Genomic DNA, 5,373 nt, shown 5'->3' on the forward strand with positions numbered 1-5,373 from the left:
TTGTTCAGTGCTGTGTAGTATTCCATTGTGTGAATACACCATCGTTTTTATGTCTGTTTGTTGATGGGCACTTGAGTTGCGTACATCTCTTCGCTATTGTGAATAATGCAGCAGTAAACATGAGTGTGCATATTTCTGTTTACGTGGAAGCCCTGGTTTGGTTGGGGTTTTTTTTTCATATACAAGGTTGTTTTTATTGAGGTTTATATAGCAATTATCGCTTATATTTCAGGAATCACTTCCTTCAACAGGCAGGCACCACATTCTAATCAACATCAATGATTTCATAGTTACTTACAGTAAAGCATCTCTACTTGGCAGTTAACATGAATATCAAGTATTTCAAGGAACTGGTAAACGAATAAACTAAAGGACAATTAGTCATCCTCTATTAAATAATAAAATAGTTGACAATAAGTTACATGCCATGTTTATTGTGTGTAGATACTGTTGCTAATGTGGTTTACTTATTTAGAAAAGTCAAGATAAGACACTGAAATATATTAGCTATTGTAGAAGATGCTTGGCTACTGACACTTCTCTCCAGCCTCGTGATGTTCTTTATGAATTCTTGGAAATTTTCATCATGACTGCCTTGACCTTGTTATATTCGTGAAGACCATATTCTCCCAGTTCTCATCCATTTCCAGACATCCTGAATCCCCCAAAGGGGCACTGGACAGCCTGCAGGGCAGCAGACACTGTCAAAGTCATATCAAGGTCCTTGGTAATGACTCTTGCCACTAAGCCATAGAAAGTGTGGTTTGGTCTCTTGCTCACTTCACCTAAAGATTTAAACGTCATAATTTGCTGGACTGGTCCAAATATTTCCTCCTTGGCAATGCGCATCTCATTGGTCACATTGGAGAAAACTGTGGGCTGGATAAAGTAGCCTTTATTCCCCCAGGGGCCTCCTCCACATTCCAGTTTGGCACCTTCTTTCTTCCCACTCTCAATGAGGTCAATTATTTTATCATATTATTCCTTGTCAATCTGAGGACCTTGGCTTACTCCTGGGGTCAGAGCATTGCTAAGAACATACTTCTTAGCCTGCTCAACACTCGACTGGACAAATTCTTCTTAAATTGATTCTTCCACAAAAAGCCTGGATGCAGCTACACAACACTGGCTTTGGTGGAAGAATAATCCCTGGTGTGCAAATTGAACTGTGTTGTCCAAATAAGCATCCGCAAACACAGTGCAGGGGCTTTTTCCACCCAGCTCCAGGGTCACCCTTTTCAGATTGCCCTTCCCAGAAGCTTCTTTAATTAATTTTTCAACCTCCGTTGAGGGTACCATGGACTGCTAGGAAAACAGATTCATCCTGGAAAGGGTCAAACCGGGCTGCTCCTTGGAGGCAAGGATTCTAAGGCTCCTTCTAACATACTTTGGGCATGTTGCAAGGAGAGACAGGTCCTTGGAGAGGGACATCATGCTTGGTATGGTGGAGGGACAGTGCAGAAGAGGAATGCCCTCTATGAGGTGGATTGATTCAGTGACTGGGGTAATGGGGATGGGTGTATCAGAGAGGGTGCTACTGGCAAAGGACAGAGCAGAGTTTAGGGCTGTTGTACATAGGGTCGCTATGAGTCACAAGCGACTCGACGACACATAACAACAACCACCACCACCACTATTGATCCTGTGAACGCCACTTTGTCGACATCCATGTGGGAAGAGATGGCTGCTCTTGCAGGGGTCTGTAACTGGGCACAATATTCACCACTCCTAGGGGAAACCCTGGCCTTTTTTATCACAGATGCCACATAAAGCTGAAAGAGGCAGCTGCTCTGCCAGTTTGACAGTCACAGTGGTGCCACAGTAAAGGGCAGGTCCTAACTTCCAACTAAGCATGACCAGTGGGAAATTCCAAGGAATGATCTGGCTACAGACACACCAACTGGCTCATGTCTTGTGTAACCAAAAAATCTCCATCCATAGGTATCGTCCAGCCATAGTGTAAAGTTTTGATGCTGAACTCTTAAGTCAGATATGCACCAGCAAATAACTTTTCCACAATTCATGGCCTCCATTGATGCCAAGAGGAGGCGATCCCTGTCAGTTAAATCAGCCAACTTGTATAGGAGCCGTCCCCTTTCTGAAGCATCCTTAGTTTGCCATGGAGAGCCAATCTGAAAAGCTTCTCTTGCAGGTTTCACTGCTTTATCATCTGCCTTGTCTCCTCCTTCCACCTCACAGATTTTCTCCTCAGTTGCTGGACTGAAAACGGGAATTTTTTTTGCCACTCACTGAGTTATTCCATTCATTGTTTATGAAGATCTTCGTGTGTTCAATCTTGAAGTTGGTGAGAGGGGTGGGCACGTTGTATATACTTGAGGAAGACATCCAGGCTGCAGTGCTGCAGCACAGGTGAGGGCGAAGCTCTGTTTTCTTGAAGGTATATTCCTAGTGGTGGAATTTATGGGTCAAGTGGTATTTCTATTTCCAACTTTTTGAGAAAGAGCCATAGTGGTTGCACCATTTTACGCTCCCACCAACAGTGAATAAGGGTTCCAGTTTCTATACAAAATCGCCAGCATTCACTCAACCCTTATTACCCTTTAAGCCTAGCTTTTTGCTAGACCAATCAGTCTCCTTGTCAAGGTTCCATGCATCTTACTTTCATGGTTTCAAAAGGGTACAGTATACCTTATTTACATTAATTAGCAAGCGATTTATTTTTCCTACTGAACAAAAAAACACCTCATTTGTGTAGTTCCAATCACAAAGACTGTGGATTAACACCTCACTTTGCTGTGGAGTACTGCTTGAGAGCTACAAAGACCATGACTGTTGTTGTGTACTGTGGAGTTGGAACCAATCCATAGCTGACCTTCCAGCACATATAAATTGAAGAAGAGATTGCCCATCTTTCTCCCATGGGGGAAGCTGGTGAATTGACAGTGCCTGAAGCAGTGGGCTCAAGTGTATCAGAGATGGTGGGGATGGCACAGGACAGGGCAGACTACAGACCTGTTGTTCATGGGGTTGCTATGAGTTACAGTCAACACCACAGAACAGCAATAACCCCATATACTGAAACTGCTAGTTGCCAAATATAGGGGCAGCCGTGGTACTAGAGACATCATGTTGTTGTTAAGTGCCGTCGAGTCGCAGGCGACTCATAGAGACCCTATGAAGGAGAGTCTTCGACGCTTGGGTGCCTTTCATCCTCTCTCCAGGTTCATAGGGTTTCCAGAGGCAAGCTATTACGGAAGTGGATGCCACTCCTCCTTCCAAGCTTGTTTTAATCAGGGAGCTCCACCCCACTCTCCGTCTGCATTGGGTAGCCAACCATTAACACATTTGACACATCAGTGTCACAGTGTTCAGCCTCACAGCAACCACAAGTGACCATGGTATGGCAACTTGTACACCAGGGCTATACGACCTAGAGGAATGTCTGAACAAAAACAATGAAAGACAGGCCCAAGAGCCATGGATTAAAAGTCACCCACCTTTGGCTTGGTAGTATCACTGTCCCCTGGGCCAGCTGATCTCTCTGTGTTGATATCATTGTTGTTAAGTGTGGTCGAGTCACAGGCAACTTATAGCGACCCTATGAAGGAGAGTCCTCGCTGCTTGGGTGCCTTTCATCCTCTCTCCAGGGTCATAGGGTTTCTGGAAGTGGATGCCACTCCTCCTTCCAAGCTTGTTTTAATCGGGGAGCTCCACCCCATTCAGACATCATAACCAATGTCATACGGATCTTGGCTGAAAGCAATACCAGAGGAATGTTTATCCATGTTTCTTTGACTATGCAAGCGCTGACAGAAGAATCGTTGCCTTTGAATTACAGTCCTGGAGAAGAGTATTGATCATTCCATAGATTGCCAAGAGAACAAACAGGCTTATTGTGGAAAGGGTGAAACTCAGTTGCTCCTTGGGAGGCAAGGATTTTGAAGATCCATCTCACATATTTTGAGCATGTTGCCAGAAGTGACCAGTCCTTGGAGAAGGACATCATGCTTAGAACAGTGAAAGGTGAGAGTGCAAGAGAGGAAGACCCTGGAGGAAATGAATTGACAGTTGGGGCAATGAGGTTAGGTGTCAGGGAGATTGGCTTAGGATTGGGCAGACTTCAGAGCTGCTGTTCACAGGGTCACTAGGAGTCATGGACGACTTAAGAGCACTTAAAAGCCTTTGTAGTGGACCACTGTAGCATTTTTAATGAAACTCTTGCTTCATCTAGTTTTTCTAGAACTTTCCTAACCATTCCTTCCCTTTCGTGGACCCATTCTTTAAATGTTGCTATTCATAGGCTTCTTTCTTGTTCTTCTCTTAGTCTAACTTCCTGGATTCTGACATCCACCTCCATTAGCTTCAGCTCCCACTTTAAAAAGGATCTCTCTCAAAGACACAGTTTTAGTTGGTCTTTCCTGAGACAGACCTAAATGTTCAACTCTGTTGGCCAACTGTACTTGCACATGCCATAGCACTTCAAGTAAACATGATCAAAATGAAGCACTGCATCTTTTTCCAAATCTCCTCTAAACCAGGGAGCTCTACACCAGGTGGTGCAGTCCACAGGGAACTGCACTTCTCACCCAAATGCTCAGCATCTCTGGTGGTTTGACTTCACCTGCTTAACCACAGGAAAGATACGCAATCTTGTCCCATGTTATTTATAGCCCCAAGATCCAGTGGAAGATCAGCTCTGAGTAGACTCTGACTTAATGGCAAAGAATGAGCAAGTGAGTTTGTTTCCTATCTTAGTCAATTTGCCCCACCCACATCAATTGAACTTCTCAAGTGAGGGTTATCTTTGATTTTTTCCTTTTCCTAAATATCCAGTTATTTGGATCTTACTGTTGCCAAAGTGCTCATGTAGGACCTCCCTTCTGTGTTTTTACTGTTGTCTTGGTTCAGGTGCACTTGCCCTATCCCTGCAGTTACTGGAATGGCCACCACGCCTCTTTTGCCTGTTTCTCCTATTTCCTATGAGATTACAAGAATAATCTACTTTTGTAAATCTGAGATCAGTACCTCTGCTTTCAATGCCCATGGGCTCTCCCTTGTTTTCTGGATAAAAATCCATAATTCTTAACATAGATTATCTCTTAGATACAAAGTTATCTTTTTACCTGTTTCCTCCAATAGTAGTAATACACTGTAGTTCCCTAAATACCCCACACAGCTCTGTTTATTCTTTTTTTTCTGCCTGTTTTATAGACTCAGCCCAGCATGTCATTCCCAACTACTTTCTCCCTCATTAGGAAGCTCTCTGGTGGCTAAAGGATAAGAACATGTACTGCAGTCCCAAAGTCAGGCAGTCAAATCCACCAGCTGTTTCACAACAGGATGGGCAAGCTCCATCAGCTGTTGAGTCAGTTCCTCACTATTCAATTTAGTGCCTATCTCCTGCTCCCTTAT

General features: G+C 43.9%; 1 pseudogene; it reads right to left on the reverse strand.

Annotated features, from left to right (window-relative positions):
* Positions 1-561: 561 nt before the first annotated feature.
* LOC102875633 lies at positions 562-2,346 on the reverse strand (annotated as a pseudogene).
* Positions 2,347-5,373: the final 3,027 nt, after the last annotated feature.

The sequence above is a fragment of the Elephantulus edwardii genome, unplaced genomic scaffold, assembly GCF_000299155.1.
Source record: "Elephantulus edwardii isolate Elephantulus edwardi_28Jun2011 unplaced genomic scaffold, EleEdw1.0 scaffold00278, whole genome shotgun sequence".
Classification (NCBI taxonomy): domain Eukaryota; kingdom Metazoa; phylum Chordata; class Mammalia; order Macroscelidea; family Macroscelididae; genus Elephantulus; species Elephantulus edwardii.